The sequence below is a fragment of the Danio rerio genome, chromosome 1 (genome assembly GCF_049306965.1).
Source record: "Danio rerio strain Tuebingen ecotype United States chromosome 1, GRCz12tu, whole genome shotgun sequence".
Lineage (NCBI taxonomy): Eukaryota > Metazoa > Chordata > Actinopteri > Cypriniformes > Danionidae > Danio > Danio rerio.
In genome coordinates, this window is record NC_133176.1 from 23,852,231 (window position 1) to 23,872,334 (window position 20,104).

General features: G+C 37.6%; 1 protein-coding gene and 1 long non-coding RNA gene across 2 annotated transcripts in view; both read right to left on the reverse strand.

The window, feature by feature from the left end:
- The window catches only part of chrna8 (cholinergic receptor, nicotinic, alpha 8), a 135,256-nt gene that overhangs the window by 48,218 nt on the left and 66,934 nt on the right, over positions 1 to 20,104 (reverse strand). The window lies entirely within an intron of this gene.
- Positions 8,225 to 11,023, reverse strand: LOC137495489 (uncharacterized). The gene is made up of 6 exons (XR_011015316.2): positions 10,964 to 11,023; positions 10,533 to 10,645; positions 9,449 to 9,575; positions 9,188 to 9,274; positions 8,840 to 8,882; positions 8,225 to 8,742 (listed from the first exon to the last, which is right to left on the reverse strand). It is a non-coding gene; the product is annotated as an uncharacterized lncRNA (long non-coding RNA).

Genomic DNA, 20,104 nt, shown 5'->3' on the forward strand with positions numbered 1-20,104 from the left:
TTCTTTTAAAGGCTTGATTGCTATAGACAAGAACATCAAACACACAGACAGCAACCTCCAGAACACAGCAAAACAGCTGAGCTCTGTCAACAACACAAAGCAAAATTATTAAGTTAAATATAACATCATGTGCTTAAATAATCTGCAAAACCCACGATATTTATTGTTAAATGAGGTAAAATACTTTTTAGTATGAGTAATGCATGTTGACATCTTACTCCTTTGTGCATGAACTCCACCTGATCCCTATCCAGAGGTGTAAATGGCCCTCAGCTATATTTTCTCTAGCCTAAAGCTGCCTCTCTGCTGTATTATACATGTGATGCCATAGTGGATTTAGAGTAATATAGATTTTTAAAATTTATTAAGCAGCAAACAACCTTTTTGTACACAATAGAAAACATTGTTCATTTAAATGGAAATGGCAACAAGGCACTACATTCACTGATGGGCTTGCTGTGTTAATAATTTAAGCAAATTGTTAGATGATTTAAAATTCATTTAAAAGACACTATTGAACAACTTTAAAAATGCTTATATTAATGCTTAAAATTGCTTACTTTTGTTATAACCACATTTATTACCCCTGAATGTCAAAAATTGCCAGTAACAATGATGGCATGTGCAAACCTAAATGTATCCTCTGTAACATTTTCAGTTTCTCTATGGCAACAACACAGATTATTTTGACTTAAAGATTGTAAGCCAGTATATTCTTCTTGAAAATATAGTTTTTTTTTACATGCATAATATTTCGATATGCACAAACAAAAGGATAGGATAAAATATATTTGTCTTCAAGGGGAAATTTGTCTTGGGCAAAAAGGCAAAAAAAAAGTCAGGTGCTAATGTACTACAGCTGCAGTGTTCTTAGAAGAGTTCAACAGTTTTACCGAGGTACAGTAGGAACGAACGAAAGCTTCAATGTATTGGTTTTACACACTTGCATTCTTTTTCCTGATGGTAATAGCTGATATTCACTGAAAAGAGGATGTTTGGAATCAGCCCTACTATTTATTGCTCTTCTCATGCCTGTTCATAGAGAGTCTGTATGGGCTCATTTTTTTATTCCTATGATTTTTCATGGCTGTTTTTTGAATATGAACCAGTTTATTTGTTATTGAACAGACAGATTTCCAAATCAGACTGTGATTCCATAGCGAATAAGACTTTCAAACATAGCTCAGTAAAAAACAAGCAAGATATTGCCATCCACCCCATACAGTCTCAGCCTTCTTGAAAACAAAAAGCCTATGTGGTAGTTGTGCGAACAAGCTCTCAATGTGTGTTCTCCAACAAAAAACACTATCCATAAAGAGCCTCAGGTATCTGTAGGATGTAACTTGCTGTATCAACTTACAGTTTTAATGATCACAGGCCTATGTTGGGTCAAGGACCATTTCGTGTGCCTTTTTTTTATTTAACAAAAAAGAGTTTCTATCACATCACTGAATGAAATTATCGATTTCACTGTGGTAGGATAGGTCCATGTCAAAGACTTGCTGGATATCATCAGAACATTATTAAAATGTGTGCTCCTGCATTTGTGTACAAAGCAAAAAGCAGGTGATGAAACACATGCGTGTGGCACTCCTGTATTACTATGTCTGACCTCAGAAAGTATCCCATTGACCCTGACATTTAACCTTTAAGATGAATTAACCTTTAATAGACATGTTTGCATGATCTCCCGGTGTTGGCGTGGGCTTCCTCCTTTGATAGACAATCAAACATAATTAAAACGATATGTCGCTATGTTAATTGAAACACAACCCCAGAGTATAGTCTTGTTGTGATCAGATCTGAAATGAATTCATGTGTAAATTGTGTAAGCCTATTTTACAATATTAGATTAAAATATTAGAAAGTGCACATAGAATAAACCTGCCATGTATACTCCATCCATAAAGAAAGGGGTAAAAAGTGCACAACACAGATTCAATTTATAGTTAATTTACCCATCATTTACATACAGACGATTTAATAACCATAAAATTATTTGAAAGCTTTCTAAGTTATTTTTCTTTGTTATGAAGCTGTTCATTAATCTACTTTCTTTTTCAAAAAAAGAATATATTTTGAACAATGTTGGTGGTAAAGTACATCCATGGCAGGGGAAAAATACAGTGGAAGTCAATGGCTGCCAGTTTCCAGCATTTTTTAAAATATCTTTTTTTTGTTCAATTGTAGAGAAGAATGTTTAAATGATAAACAGTTAACAACATTAATTATAACAATTAAGAAACAATGTGTAAACAGAAATGTGTCTCTGGGTTTTTGACCAAAACACATATTAATACTGTGTATAAATAATAATAATAAAATATAAATATAATAATACTGTGTAGGGTCCTATGGTTTGAGTAGTAGTTTGTTTGATGTATAGAGCTCTCTATATATAAATATTTACCCCGAGTAAATATCCAATCACTATGCTCTAAAAATAGGGGGTGCTTGACATTGCACTGAAAGGCACGCACAACTCTCAATGTGAGATGTTTTCAACTGCGTGCGCCTGGACAGAGGCAAGCGCGTTGCTCCGCTTGTTTGTGCATATTGTCATTCTTACATTAGAAATACCAACCTTGCAAACGGAAAATACGTGATATGGAAACGGCAGCTTCTATAGTTAATCTGCTGTGCGTGCGTATTAGCCTCGGTGTACATACTTGGAACTTTAAACTAGTGCACAGTACACAACTTGTCATAACTTTTCCGTGCAACAGAAATGTGGCTTAGAGAAGCCTTTACAATTAATTAACTGTGACAAATTAAAGCGCAGTTAATAGTAAAATCAGCTAATTGTAGCATCCATATTAATGATTACAGTGCATTGTACTAAAGGAATTTTCTACAAAACATATCTAAGTGTTTTTGGCTTTCTGCACCACTCGCTTTTGGTGACTCATGCTCTGCGCAGCCTCTGCAGTTCATACTGAATTGAACAGATGCACAACACTTCATAGCTATAGCGGCCGTTTTTCGACTGAGCTAAATTAATTTTTATGTCTTGGTCACACTATTTGGAGGGCCAGAACAAATTGCCTTGGGGGCTGGGTTCGGCCCGTGGGCCGCCAATTGAATAGCCCTGGACTAAAGTCTCGCATTTTTTCGGCACCGAGATAATTGAGATTTTTTTATTTATGTTTACTTAAGTACAAATATGTTTATTTAAAATGGCCAATTTATCTTTATTAACTTCACATGTATGTTTTTTTTCAAAATGTAGGATTTTATGTGTTCCCCAATTTGTACATGCATGGGCTACCAGCAGCTGTGAGATTTCAGTATTATTTTTTTTAATACAAAACACTAGGAACTAGTGTAATTTTCTTGGTATTTAAGTAAAACTGAATACGAATTGCAATAATTTTTTTTTTTTTTTCTCCTTAACCTCTTACTTTTCCCATTGCCTATAGAATAATAAAAAAAAAAACATGTGTCAAGCCATGAGAACCGAACCAAACTGAAAACTGTGTTAAAAAACGAGGTGTATTGAACAGTGGGCTAACTGTATTGTTGCATATATATATATATATATATATATATATATATATATATATATATATATATATATATATATATATATATATATATATAAACATGTTCTCTCATTAGACCTGATATGTTTAAACATTTGGTCCCACTTTATAATAAATGACCACTGCAGACTTTATATTAGGTGACCTTAACTACAAAAGTATGAAATTACATCAAAATAGAAATACAATGTACTTCCTAATGGGGCATCATGGTAGCGCAGTGGGTAGAACGATCACCTTACAGCAAGAAGGTTGCTGGTTTGAGCCTCGGCTGGTTCAGTTTGCATTTCATCATTTCATCATTTGCATGTTCATCGCATGTTCGCATGGATTTCCTCCGCATGCTCAGGTTTCCCTCACAAGTAAAAACATGTGCCGTAGGTGAATTGGGTAAGCTACAGTAAATTGGCCTAGGTGTATGTGTATGAAAGAGAGTGTATGAGTGTATGAGTGAAAGTACGGCAAACTGTTGAGTATCCCTTATATCTCTTCCGAATGCTAAAACATTGTGTGTAGACACAAAATGATTATTAAAAATACATGTTTAAATATTTTTAGACAAATCATTATACTCTTTCAGCTTCAGAACCTACAGCTATTACTGCTTTTAGTTCATTGCAAGATTGGCACCAATATTTCTAGACACATAAATGGGGGATGGGGACTATAGACTCTTCTGAAAATCAGGATCACAAAAGCAGTATTAATGTATGCTGTATGTATATTTGTGGTAACAGCCACATTGTATGACAGTGGCTTTTTTCAAGGGTTAATTATTGTGATATCCCGATTGCAACAGAGAAATACTGTAGACTGTAACACTGTAAGAAGATATCTTTGTAGTTGGATGGCATTTCATATCACGTTCAGCCTTATAGTCATAAAGTGTGAACAAAATCAGCTGTTTTGTCATCACTTTAGACATTACGCTATAGAGAGTCATTCAAACACTGGCCCTAAAGTGACGTTGGTGAATTAGTAATGGCTTCTGCTGTTTTGACGTCAGCTGCACATGTGATGAATGGCGTAAGAAAGTAGTTCCTAATAAAAAAGGCTTTTTAGACTCTCCATGTTTGATTATCTTATTTATATACACGATTGTGCCGTTGAACTGTTGTATAAATGCAATATGAAACCCGTAGCAGTGCGATATGGCTGTATATCAACACTGGTGGGACGCTAAGGTTAAAGTGTGACAGCCACAATTTTATTTTTGGGCAAAATCATTAGATCATTTTCCATGAAGATATTTTTTCCATCCATCCATCCATCCATCCATCCATGCATCCATCCATCCGTCCGTCCATCCATCCATCCATCCATCCATCCATCCATCCATCCATCCATCCATCCATCCATCCATCCATCCATTCATTCACTCATTTATTTTCCTTCGACTTAGTCTCTTTATTAATTCCTTTATTAATCCAGGGTCGCCACAGTGAAATGAACCACCAATTTATCCAGCATCTGTTTTACACAGTTGATGCCCTTCCAGCTGCAACCCAGTACTGTGAAAGACACATACACACTCATTCACACACATACACTACGGCCAATTTAGCTTATTCAGTTCAACTATAGTGCATGTCTTTGGACAGTGGGGGAAACCGGAGTACCGATGAAACTCATGCCAACATGGGGAGAATATGCATACAGCACACAGAAATGCCAAATGACCCAGCTAGGACTCAAACTAGCAATCTTCTTGCTGTAAGGCGACAGTTTAAACCACTGAGTCACCGTGCTGCCCCCTTTTATTAATTTATAAAATAGGCATTTTTTTCATTATTAATTAATATAAATAAGTGTCTATTGATAAGAATCAAAACAAATGTTTTAGAGAGAATGTTGAATGTATGCAAATAATTCTTATGTGCTTAAAGTGTGAGTAAATGATACAAGCATTATTAACTCCCAGGGGTTGAATATCACAAATATATGTTTGGAGGTGTCTTGTCCGGATAACGCCGAAAAGAACTTAAATTACACTTTCAGTTTTGATCATGCATATAAGAGCAATACATCAATCGAATCAGTTAGGTGTCTACTTTCTTGTGTGCACTCACAATAACAACAAAAGTGTGTGTATACTATGCAATAAGTAGCTGAAATAAGCACAAATGTCAGGGCATGTCAAAACATCTCAGGGGCCCCAAAATCACCTCAGATCCCTGAGGGTCAATGTAATCTCCTTATATGCCTCTAAAGCATTGTCAGTTTTGATCGAGGAAAATTTCTAAATACTGGTGTGGGTTTCAACAGAAATTTAATGTGGGTTAGGCACAACAATTTGTATCTCTTTTACCCTTCTTATCCCCACTTTACTAGTTTACAGATTGCAGTCATTAAAATACAACCTTTCAAATGTTCCCGATAACTTATGTGTGTCTTCACTGATGCACAAATAATTCAGTTGAAACAACAGGGAGAAAATCATGTTTGTTTCATCCTCACAGATCACATCAGATCAGTCAGGAGGAAAGAAAAGATTCAGTCCCACACATCTCTCTCTGTGGCTCAGATGTCCCAGTGTGCTTTAGTGAGCGTTTTCCCTAAGGCACTGCCTCTCTCTGCGGATACAATGGCTCGCTCCGCACTGACATCATGATATGATCACTGCACATATTTCATATATGTACTGGAACACATACTTGGAACATAATGTTTCAGGAAAAACAAAACAGATGCACTTTGTTCCCAATGTCACATATAGGTTCTCTCTCTTTTTTTGTAAACATGCATTGTTGAACTTAAACATTTATATATCCGTATGTCTAATAATATTTTTTCTTCTGGAGAAAGTCTTATTTGTTTTATTTCGGCTAGAAGAAAAAAAAGCAGTTTTTGATTTTTTAAAAAAACATTTAAGATCAAAATTATTAGCCCCTTTAAGCCAATTTTTTTAGATAGTCTACAGATTAAAACAATTTGTTTTACAATAAATGGCCTAATTACCCTAACCTGCCTAGTTAACCCAGTTAAGCCTTTAAAGCTGTGTCTTGAAAAATGTCTAGTAATGTATTATTAATTGTCATGATGGCAAAGATAAAATAAATCAGTTATTAGAAATAAGTTACTAAAACTATTATGTCTATAAATGTGTTGATAAAAAACAGGAGGGCTAATAATTCAGATTTTAACTTAGTGCGTTAACGCATGCAATTAATTTGAAATATTTTACGCGTTAAAAAAATGAACGCAGTTGCAGGTTGTGGCAAGGAGGCGTGGCCGAGAGCTGTGGGAACGGAATGAGGCCGCCGCGCAAGTGGATACACGTGTGGTGTGCACCGGCCTCAAATCCCACGGAGGGAGCTCTGGACTATAAGAGGAGGAACAATAGCAGAGAAAGCCGAGAGAGGAACGGGCCCAGATATATTGTTTTACTTTTGCTTTCATGTTTGACTGCAGTCTCCATAAGAAGCTGCCGTCTCAGTTATTAAAAAATATTTTAAAACTGCGTCGGTTCTCCGCCTCCTTCTTCCCGGCGGCCAAAGGGCTGTAAACTTCATTACACAGGTTTTTTTTTTACTTCCTTTTTTGGTCAACGTGTGTTTAGCATGCAAAGAAATATGGATAAGACTGAGGAAGCACTTTTTGAAGGCAAGTTTCAGTATAAAACAATTAATGTCGCATCACCAGGCTCTCCAGAGTTTCATGCAATTTTGACTTCTGTTTTAATGGAATTTAATACCACATGGCGAACGGAAAGAAAAACCTCCGCAAACCTCCAAAACATACATTGTATAGGTCAAAATTATTTATATATATATTTTTTTTTTATTATTTTATCGGAAAAAATCATTAGAAAATTAAGTAAATATAATCTTTCATAAAGACATTTAGCAAATTTCCTTTTGTAAATATGTACATTTTATTTCTCAGTTTTTTGTCATCCCAATTTCCAAAAATGTACCTTATGACTTGTTTTATGGCAGGGTCACTTATTTTAAATCAGCTGAGGGTTGTGGAAGACATGTGGGTTTAGTTTTTACTAAATGTGCAAGATCTAGAACCTAATCACCCCACCAGAGCTACAACTGTACTTTGTCTCAACAATTTCACACTTAGCCTTTATCACAATCAAATAATTCTGTGTTTCATTGCATATTTCAAAGGTTCCTGTTTTGCCAAATCTTCAAAATCTTGTTTAAATGATTAAAACTATATATCCTAATGTTAAAAAATATGAACTACGAACTACATATAACTCATGCAGGACATTTTTAAGAATAACATGAATTTCAGAAATCATTCTCAGTGGTGGGGGTAAGGGTGTCCCAGGACTCCAAACCCATGAGGTGGTCGAGTAGATACAACTAGGTCCTTAGTGGCTAGAAAGATCTTGTCAGGGAATTGCAGATGATTAAAGCTTTGGCTCTCTTACACTCTTGGCTGTGAACGGGACCATTTTGTTCAGGTGCACAGCAAAATATGGGGACCCAAAACAACTCTATGGGTGTTAATTTCAACACTTTGAAAGTGTCTCATGGGGTCCACTCAAAACAGACTTAAATCAACACTTTCAAAAGGGTTGGCACATTGACACCGAAGTAAGGGTTAATTTTAACTCAGGGCAGAGTTAAAAAATGTAACTATATTTAACACCACCTGGTGTAATATATTATTTTATTCAACTCTCTTGAGTGTAAATATGGTAAAAAGGTCAAATAGACTGTAAATTACAAAATAAAAAACATTTTATTTGAAAACATTCACAACTTCAACAATTCATTCAATTTTTAAAATGCAACAATGTCAAATTTGCTTTAAATGTTTTATTAGTAAAGACAGTATCAACAAAATATGATGTCCAAACTTGATGTTTCATCAGAGCAATTTGAAAGTTCAATATATCGTCACTCATAGTTTTCTTCTGAACGCATAGTTTTCTTCTGAAATTACATTTTAAACAACTTGGCGTGCAAATCTTTCACTTCTGGTGTTTCCTTGGTCCTCCATATCAAACACAGCAGTTTAAATGAAGGTATAAATGCTGTAAACTTGTGTGAAAACAAACTGGAGCTAGGAAATCTCATCAAGCATGTCCTGTGAAAGATGTGCTTCCCAGCCACAGGATGACCTTTTTATCCATGACGATGTACAGTAGTAGCTGCTGATCGCTCGTCTGGTGGTTCCTGATGCACGGATATACTGTAGGGTGATGCTCATCAAAGAATTCTTCAAGACTCCAGCATGACTAAGAAAAATGTTTGAAAACAAATTTCAATCAAATTCTATGATATATTTAAAAGAACATTTAAAGTAAATAAAACATTCAAGAAATCTAAACTCACCTTTTGAAAATCCACATGATGATCCACAACTTGACTCTCCCAGCTGGTTGAGGTGACAGGATATGGAAAAGTAGAAAAAACACATATATCACTGTTGGATCTCCAAAAACAATTAGGTTAATCACTATGACTAGAACTGGAAAAACAGGCAGCTGTCTGTCCAGAATCCTGAATTTAACACAACACTTGGAGCAAAATTTAGAGGAGCTTAAAATCTTTTATATCATTTAGTGATGCTGACTTCCCCAAAATATTGGCCACAGTGTAAAAAAATATTCATAAACTTACAGTTTTCTGTAAGCGTGTGCGTGCGTGTGTGTGTGTGTGTGTGTGTGCGTGTTTCTTTACCAGATTCAACTTGTTAGGCCCTTTCAGGTCCAGTATTTGACGCCACCTTTACTGGAGTCTAGCAGATGTTTCAGGTCCAAATATAATCTAAAATATTAAGATAAGCAGAAGAGGAAAAGTGCAAAGCAGAGCAAAACATTATTTAAATAACAGTTCACCCACAATACAAAACTTATCACCTTCATGTCATTTGTTATTCTCTAATGCTCTAATACCCTCTCAGCTTATTGTAAAACAAATACAGAACTTTATCAAACATACCTTCATTATTATCACCACATATGGCCAAGAAGGTGTACTTGGTCATTTCACCAACTCTGGAAATACACCATCCGTCTCTAATCAGCCACCATCACAGGGTCTTGTGTTATTGTACAGAGAACTGTGGCTGTTAAAAAACAACAACACATTAGTATCAAACACATATGCATAACCTTCAGATAAAAAAGAGAGATGAACATCACAAAGTATGCCTCACACATTTTCACATATCTTTTGATTCAGATGTTGATTATTGATAATAAATCTACAAATCAAACCTGTATCATCATTAGGCTGCTCAAATATGAATCAGTTGATTAATTTTACAGACAGGTGGCTGTTTACAACGCACTAATAAAACGGAAATGTTGTGTACAGTACATGCTAAGTTTAGCCTATAGTTTTAAGCACAATATCATGCGGGAGAAAAAGCTTGACTAAGATGTTCCTGACAACAGAAATAGCCTAACTTACTAACGTCAGACATCCCGAGTTGGGAAAAGTAATTTTCGGGGGATACAGAGTTGATTTGCGGGAGGTAGCGGGAGAGATGAGTACCTAAAGAGCAATGGGATGAGTTGCGCGCGACGTACCTGAAGAGCGGTGGGGGTGACTTGCGCGCGACGTACCTGAAGAGCTGGGAGGGATGCGGTGGAGAGGGGCGTGCAAAGTGTTTAATGACCGGGCGGGAGACGCGCGATATCCGGGAGATGATCATTCATTTGCGGGCATCTACTTGGGCATCTGGGAGTCTCTGTGCATTTGCGGGATAACGTTAACGTTAGTCCCGCAACTTCCGGGAGACTTCTGTAACGTTAAATGTCTGATAAAGTGCAAACGCGGTCATTTAAAGACATTAATGTTAACATTCCGACTTTAATGGTTGTCAACACTTAATATAATTCAAGCGTACGTTACCACACGAGTCTAAGTTATGGACTAACGGTATATGGACGGCCACGAATGAACCAGTTTAAAAGGGCCGCGGTGTTTAAAATAACCAAATTAACGTACACGAATAACAAACAATCATTTGTTTCAGTCAGGAAGCCTTTTAAAAGTAAGCATATGTTCATTTACTCACCAGATATGTTTTAGAAACTCTCCAGAGCTTATGGAAACCGTCCTGTGTTGCCGTTAGCATCCGGGCAGAGTAGGCTAACGTTAGGCGGCTCCGGGGATTCCCTCGCTAGTTTGCTTGGAATTAAAGGAGAAGTGTAGATTTTATTTTACAGATGGGTAACAACGCACAAAATGGCATTAAGCGTGACAGAAATGTGTTGAACATGTACATTTGATGTTTTTATGCACTATGTATGCGTGAGCATATAAAAACATTCTTGAAAAGAAGTCAATAGTACTGCAGTTAAGCTAGATACACAAACGACCATGAATGAACCGCAGAAGTTTAAAATTGTAACTCCATTCTAAAGTTATTAACTTCACAACATGTTTACAACTGTATTTCCTCAAAGAAAGTCTGTAAAATACCAACATTTAGGTAGTTTGACTCACCAGTTGCTGTTCTAAATCTCAGATGGAAAATGGCGTCTGGAAAATTCTTCAGTGACTGGGGCTGCATGAATTCCCGGATGTTGGAAATAACACCACCAAGTGTTAAAAAGATAACTCCTTGATTTCGCACTGAATAAAAACAATTCTAACTCTTATTATATTCATTTATCAAAATCTAACTCTTTAACGTCAACACTTTACTCTCAAATGCTTCAACACCGAGAATTTAACTCTGATGAATTTGCTGTGTGGAGACTGGGGGTTTGATGGTGATTGACCCCCATATTTGGAGAGAGCCCATGTCACAGAGAGGGTGCTCGCTGCAGAGCCATTTGAGGAGAGGTGAGCTCCAGAGAGGTGGAGCATGAGTTGTCGCTCCTCCTCCTGTAAGCTGTTTTAATGCGTACACCAACCCCACCCCTAACCCTACCCCCAGTGACATCACTCGTAGAAGAAGTGCAAAAAAGGTGGAGCTCAAGCTTAAGCTCCCCCTCTCTGGAGCTCACCTCTCCTCAAATGGCTCTGCAGCGAGCACCACTTGATGTCACACCTTTCTTTTTTTTTATACTAGGGCTAGTCGCAAAAAACAACCGGATATGCCCTGAAGAACCTAGGAAATACCAGTCTGCAGGAAATTCTTATAGCATAGGATAAATAGAAGCTTAAACTTAATTCATTTGTTTAACAAGACTAATGAACACATGACAACATATGGTTTATCTGAGTTCTTATAATATTCTTGATAATAATATAACATTTATGGCCAATCAGACACATGATTATTCTGCTTTTATTTAACAAATACATCATCAACTTCTCCTACCCAAGAAAAGACTGGATGATCAGTTGTAATTTGATTTCAAGGAATTCATGACACAAAGGAATGATCAGAACTGAACACAAAGAAAACTTCTATAAGCTACTTGTTTAAGACTGATGCTTTTGATGTAAACTTTTATTCTCTTTATGTGTAATGAGATGTTTTTGCAACAAGTCTCATATATAAATATTAGGATTTTAATACTTCTGCTATCAATGTTTAACTCTACCACAGCTAAAAAAGGTCAGGGATGATTCATGCTTGATGTCCCTGCAAAGCTAATTTAGTGTACTGAATGATTGTTCACATTTTATGTTAATACGTGTCGTGTGCAACATATTAACATTATAAGAAGCTTTTAACATTTCTGCATCAGTTTACAACCAGAATGCCTATGTAAATCACCCTGCATTGGAACAAAGACTATGAAACGTGCCTCGAGGTAGTTAACTTCTCATTGGTCAACTCGGCTCCTGAGGGTAGGTACAAAACCATCTTTATAAAAACAACTAGCCCATATGCTGCTTCAGAACTTGAAACAACTGATTCCACCCCACTCCAAGCCTCACTAGGACAAAGAACTGATGACTCGCTAACCACATGCTCAACAGAGAGAGTTTTTCACATCACAAAAGGAACACAAGTAACACTTTCAGACTACCACTGAACTGGTGTAAAATAAATGTAACACTAAAGAGACCATAGACGGGTTAAATTGATTATTTTTGGTTCGCTTGGTTTGGTCCTACAAAATCTGAGGTTTTTCCATCATAACACTCTCTCAGACTCTTATTTTTCTTGCTTTACTCTTCTCTACACTTGAATGTGTGTTCGTGCAAGGTGTTAGTTTCTGTTAGATTCGTCAATGAAGTTTAATTTTGTATAAAGAACGGTGCCTGTGCGTGTTTATGAATCTAATGTCTTAAACTTCGATCTTGCTACCCTGCTTAAACATGAATGGGTTTTTAGTTTTGATAGCAATAGCAGTAATTAAAGTCAACTGAATGATCGCTGGAAGATTTGTTTGTTCGGATTTAAAGAGTCGATTCCTTTAAAGCCCTATTCAAATTAATCTTCGATTCACTTTGAGCTAATTCGCTACATAAAGTATGCAATGATACTATGTCTTCAAAGAGGCTCCAAATTACAAAATATTTTTGTCTGTTCAATCTCATACAGAATCGCTAAATCCTTGCCAGCTAAAAGCACATCTTTTCCACGAGCACTTAATTTAAAAATAATAATCCTTATCTACTCTAGATTGTATTTTTCTATCAAAATCAGAAGCTTTGCAGCACTAAGTGTGGATTCTGATCAAATGAATCTCTTGATGCCTTCCTCTTCCTGGATGAAAGTGACTGCTAAATGAATGAAGATAAACTTAACTATGAGCCCACTCTACAAGTTGACCACCATTGAAATATACAGCTTATAGAAGTATGTCTGGAATGGTGAAAAGAGAACATGGTTGCATCAGAGTATTCAAAGTATGTGAGAGACACTTCTTGAACATGAACACCTAAAAAAGGTTATGAAATGGATGATACTCGTCTACATTTATTATTATATGCCATTCAGGGTTATTTGTGTGTGACAGGCCACATTTACACTACAGTTTTTGAAACTGACTGATAATCAATGGCAGCAACCTAGCAAACAATTGTGTGTTCAGTAGACATCTAATAGACATCTAAACATAGACAGTTTGACTAAAACAAGGCTAAACTTGGGCTGTCAGTGAAAATCGAATAGACGTCTAAGAATAGCCCAAAACTAGACTAGTCGCCAATTAGACAGATTAGACTTTTACCCTTTTTAGACTTAAGCTGTGTAGTTTTGTAGTTTGATGACTAGTCTAGTTTTGGCCTATTCTTAGAGATCTATTAGATTTTCACTGACAGCCCAAATTTGGCCTTGTTTTAGCCAAGACGACTATGTTTAGAGGTCTATTAGACATCTATTTAAATCTTTTAAAAACAAAAAAATGCTTGCTGGGATAGGACCAAATTATTATTTCCATTTTTGCCTGAACTGCCTCTTTGTCCCATAGGCTCAAAAGACATAAAGCTTCTGAATTACTCCACCGAGCTGTGCCCTCATCCACTGCACCATCTGTAACAGTCATGGTTTAGTGCCCACCTGAGTTAAATGATGCCATTTGCCCCTGTCATTGACAGGTGAATATCAGCTCTGTCTGCTTAAAGGACAGGTACAAATCTGCTTACAGGACAGGACAACTCCTGTCTCCTTTTTGCATATTCTGTGGATGAGCAATTTGTGAAAACACTATATCTGAAAAAAACAGAGTGAACTTTGAGCTTTGAAAGATGAATAATAATTGCATAAAAGTTAAAAAAGATCAAAATATCTAAAATTAAAAACAGGAAATGATGTGAACTTTAAGCTTTGTAGCCTTCCAGATTTTTTATGCACCAAAGTTGAAAGATTATCGCCAAACTTTGAAAAAAGCATAACAGAACTCTTTTAACACTTTACAATACATTACAATGTCAAAGAGTAACAGAAGTGAATCTGTGGGTCATCATCTGTGTAAGATCAGTTTCCAGACCGGTCTCAATGTTGAGTTCAAAATTACAGAAGTCCCATTGTGGAAAATTTCTTATCCAGCTTAATTTCATGGTTAAGTGCTCAGTTGGCTAAACTCATGCATTATGGCTGATGAGGTCAATAAAGGTGAATTAAAGCCGAGGAATGTTTTAGACAGATAGACACACCTTTTAACAGCTGAAGCTCACTGTTGGCACCAGCCGGTTGGTGCATTTATTGAATGTACACACATTTACAAACATGCCTTTTTACGAAATTTCACACTTGCCTGCTTTTAAGCTGATTACCAAATATATTTAATGTGCTTATGTTTTGCACCTTTAGTGGGCCTCCGCATTTTAGCAATTAGGTTTGTAATGCTTCTCAGCATGGAAGCTTTCAATCACATACTGTATATAATAGCGAGATGAGTTTTGAATGCAGAACTGGACTATCATGCCACGGCTCATCTTAAAGCACTTGGGCACTGAAAACAGATTAGCAACCTCATGGCTATATTCATATGCTTTTTATGATGTTAATTCAAATTCTGCAATATAATACTGTTTCGCTGAGAACACCATTTTATCGTTTAAGATGAGACAGAATATAAAGAGTGTAGCCTGAAGAGTTGCACCAGAGAATGGCACCCTTGAACGAAACGTTCCTTAATGCAAACAGCTCAATGTAAGTTATCAAGTCAGAAATCCAATTTTAAGTCAAGCTCTCAGACTTGGAGCTGCTCCTGCTCCACTCCAAGCTGTTATTTTTAGTTGTAAATCTGCCTGATGTGACCATGGGGCGTGACATTAGACTGAGAAACCATTGAAATGTCGTTATCTTGTCTCTCTGAGATCTGAAACTATTGTTAGCGTCACCTGCGAGCTGTGCGACTGCAACAGGCCATTTAAATTTCAAATAATTCTGCTGTTGTTTTTGCTTTCCAGGGTGATGTCTAAACAATGAGCATTTGAGGTAGACGTGCCACTGAGCAGCGTAACCGAGCAAGACAGGAGCACTGGGACTGTCATGCTTAAACAAGCCAAATTGCTTTTAGACTTGCAAAAAGGTAGTAGGGGTGTGGGGAGATTAAAAAGAGAGAAATGCATGGAAATGGACCTGCATATCAGTTAAAGGGGGTCACTATTATACTTTTTAATACTTCAGCCTACTTGAGTACGATAAAAGATCTGCAGTTACAAAGTACAAAGGATATTCTAAATGAAGCATATATCTATATCAGTTACTGGATTCCTTCAAACTCCTTGATTCTAGTATTTATTTATTTTTCCAAGAATATACATATGAAGTCAGATCAGTCTCAAGAATGATACATTTTCAAAATAACATTCATAAATCCACGACACAATTAAAAACCCGGTTCACAAATATACAAATCCAATTCGCTAATTCAAAATATGATTCATAAATACACAAATCTAACTCATAGGTTCAAAACATAATTCAAAAATACACAAATTAAATTTATAAATTCAAAACACGATAATTAAATACGCAAATTCAATTTGTATATTCAAATTATGATTCATAACTACACAAATCTAACTCATAGGTTCAAAACATAATTTAAAAATATGCAAATTCAATTTCTTAATTCAAAACACGATTCATAAATATGCAAATTCGATTCATAAGTTCAAAATACGAATCATATACACAAATCTAACTCATAGGCTTAAAACACAATTCCAAAATATGCAAATTCAAACTGTAAATTCAAAACAGGAGTTAAAAGAATGCAAATTAATTTTTTTAAATTCAAAACATGATTTAAAAATATGCTAATTCAATTCGTAAATTCAAAAGATTTATAAATATGCAAATCTAATTCGTAAGTTCGAAACACGATTTAAAAATATGTAAATTGAATTCGTAAATTAAAAATACAATTTATAAAAACAAAGATCCAATTCGTAAATTCAAAATATGATTCATAAATACACAACTGTAATTTGTAGGTTCAAAACAGGATTCAAAAATACACAAATCTAATTTCGAAGTTCAAAATACAATTTATAAATATACAAATCCAGTTCGTAAATTCAAAACATGATTTAAAAATACACAAATCTAATTTATTTGGTCAAAATATTTATGATTTTTACTTGTAAATTAATGCATTGTGTGTTTACAATTCATTTTGGAAATTTATTTTTTTTAGACTGATCAGACTCCAAATGTACATCACAATTTCCCATGGTATTTTAAATGAACTATGTGCAATTAGGGTGTGGATTGTGGGGAGTTTAATATTTATCTGTTTGAATAAGTATTAGCATGGTCTACAATTTAAATGACCCGAGCAGTTGAATACGTTCACATTGCAGGCAAATATGGTCAAATTGTGCTCAAGTTCATGTGCCAGTAATGAAGTTCTGAAGGGAACAAGCAATTTCAATTTTTATTTTTATCAACACAGTTGTGGTATTGCTAAGATGACACGTCAAACAGACAAAGGTGCTCCTGCCAAATTTCCACTAGCTTTTCTTCCATTTTTTGCATCCATATAGACATAAAAGTAGCCCTTTTAACATATCCCACTGGCCTACAGAAAGAATTCTAGCAGCTGAATTTATTATTACTTGTAAGTGATTTAAATAGGATTGACCAGTACTTGCATAAATTGAATTGCAGAAGTCTAGACAAATGAAAGTACACAGTGGTGTGATTAAAATGTTCAGTGCACCACACGATCAGCTCCTAAATTCAAAGCTGCTTTCCCAAGAGGGCTGACACTGAGCCATAGAAAATATAGCTTGTCATAGATCACAACTTAACAGTCTTTTCAATTGCATAACACTTATTTTAGGTTTCACCCATTAAAATACACATTATAGCAAAACAACAGTTTAAAGTTGTAAATTTAACAATTTACAGTCGTAACATAAATGACTTGTGTTTGCAGACACTGCAATGATATTAAAAAAATAAAAAATAAATTACCAACATGCTTTATTCACATCCGTATACAAATAGTTTACATAAGAAGAAAGTTTATTCTGTGTATGCACTCTAAACCCTAATAAGTTGAGACTACTCAAATGATTTGTGGAAAGTGATTAATGGGAAATCAACAAACCCACGCCAACACAAGGAGAACATGCAAACTCCACACAGAAATGACAACTGACCAAGCTGGGAGTTAAGCCAGCGACCTTGTTGCTGTGAGGCGACAGTGCTCACACTGCACCACTGTGTCAACCTTGCATGTATATCAATTAAGAAAAATGTACATAAGCAAATATCTACTTACTAATTTAACTGTTCTTTTTTTATCAGACGGGTTCAGGTAGCGCCTCTGTTTTGCTGTGCTTCAGCAAAATTCAGTATCACAAGCAAAATGACCACCTTGTGTCATATAACATATATCGATCAATCAGCACAGTTGGCAAGGCAGAATTTTAAGCGCAAGCAATCATTTAAAACAGATGTGATGGTGAACTGTTTAAAAAAAATGAAAATGTTAAGTTAAGAAAAAATAAAACATTGATTAAAAGTTAAACATACCTCTAGAAGTTTTGATACCAAAACTTGGTATTTTAAGTAATGTCAAGTTATATTGACTTAATATCTTTAGTAATGACAACAGCTGGGTTTACAGTGTAGTTGTTCTAAACAGCAATGCCAAAAAATAAAATACAAAAAACAAAAAATCAGATCTGAGAAAAAAATTCTAATTTGAGCACTAAGCCTCACATAATGCTTAAAAACAACAACACCCTGCATCCAGTCTTAATCCTTAAAATCACCACTCAGTAATGTACATTAAAGGTGCTTAAAATCATACAGTTCCAGTAAGGGGATTCAATAAAAGAATGTGATGTATGTACTGTAACTACAGTGTAAAACTGTTCAATGCAAATGTTAAACAACAATCTATTCAAATGTCAAGTAAAACTTCCTAATCATCCCGATAAACTTAACCATTATTGTCACAAACTCTACCGACCTTCTCAGAAAACATGGTTTTGATGTCATATGGCGCTAGTATGTGTCACAACCAGCGATCGCTCCCCAGAGGATCGCTGGTTCTCACACGAACTCAGAACTACATTTCCGCATTTCCCAGGACTACATTTTCATACATGCACTGCTCTCAAACACGCACGCCTGCTCTCTCATGTTTCCTGATTGCATCACCAGCTGAGCCTTGTTCACAGACTGATTACATCCCATTCATAAGCCACTCTCTCACGCTACCAGTTTGCCAAGTCTTGTTTTCCTAGTAACATTACAACGCGTTTCCCTGTCTTGTTTCTCCTTGTTTCGAGCCTTGTACCCTTGTTTTCCTGTTTAGCCGCCTGCCTTTTGACCTTTAGCCTGTTTTACGTTTATGATTCTGGACTGCCTGTATATACCTGTTTGCACCTGATGACCATTGCTTGCCTGACGTTTGAATAAACTGCATAGTGGATCTTACCTCCTGTGGTCTCCTGTCACTCCACCCCAGTCGTGGTTACAGAAGACTCGGCCAAGACATGGATCCAGCAGGTATTCAATTCATGCGCCTCCGTCAGGATGCCAGGCCAATTGAAGATTATGTGGAGGACTTTATTAATCTGGCCCACCGTACCACCCTGGATGAGGTATGTCTCAGAATATTTTTTCATGGAGGACTTTCTGAGCCATTGTATTCCATGATGCCACAGCACAATCCCCACTGGACACTAGCACAATTTATCGATTTGGCACTTCAAATGAGTGGATCCTCCTTCACCATAGGAGGGGTGGACGAAAGTCCAAATAATCTTTTGGGGGGGGGGCTATAGAGAGCAAGACCCGCTGGCAACGGGGCTTGCGACCCGCTCTCCACAGCCAGCTCACAAGATGGCTTCCAGTCCCAAGTCTGTTCTTGCTCCTGAAAGGCCATCTCCAGAGCTGCCATTCCCTCCAATGCTGCCAGATCCTCCAGAGCTGCCAGACCCGCCAGTGCTGCCAGATCCTCCAGAGCTGCCAGACCGTCCAGTACTGCCAGATCCTCTAGAGCTGCCAGAGTCACTGCCACCGCCAGAGCTGCCACCGCCGCTGCAAGAGCCGACGTCGCTGCCAGCGCCTCAGCCAGAGCCGACGTCACAGCCAGCACCTCAGTCAGAGCCGACGTCGCAGCCAGTGCCTCAGTCAGAGCAGACGTCGCAGCCAACACCTCAGCCAGAGCCGACGTCGCAGCCAACACCTCAGCCAGAGCCGACCTCGCAGCCAGCGTCTCAGCCAGAACCGACGCCGCAGCCAGAGCCGACGCCGCAGCCAACTCCTCAGCCAGAGCCGAAGCAGCAGCCAGCGCCAGAGCCGACGCCGCAACCAGCGCCTCAGCCAGCGCCACCGCCGCCTGAGCTTCCCGAGGAGTCGCCGCCACCGCCTGAGCTTCCCGAGTGGTCGCCGCCGTCACCTGAGCTTCACGAGTGGCAGCCGCCACCTGAGCTTCCCGAGTGGTCGCCGCCTGAGCTTCCCGAGTGTCCGCCGCTGTCTGAGCTTCCCGAACGGCCACAGCTCCTCGCCCTGTCGGCGCCATCCAGACAGCTCACCCAGCCGGCGTCATCCAGGCTCCTCGCCCTGCGGGCTCCCTGCGGGCCTCCAGCCCTGCCGGCTCCTTGCCATACTCCAAGTCCTTCGCTGCCACGCGATCCAGGACCACTGCAGCTCCACTCTCCGGGTTTTCCGCAGCTCCAGTCTCCAGGCCCTCCGCAGCTCCACGCCCCAGGTACGCCCCAGCTGCATGGTCCTGGCCCTCTATCCCTCCCCCTGTTCCGCTCCGC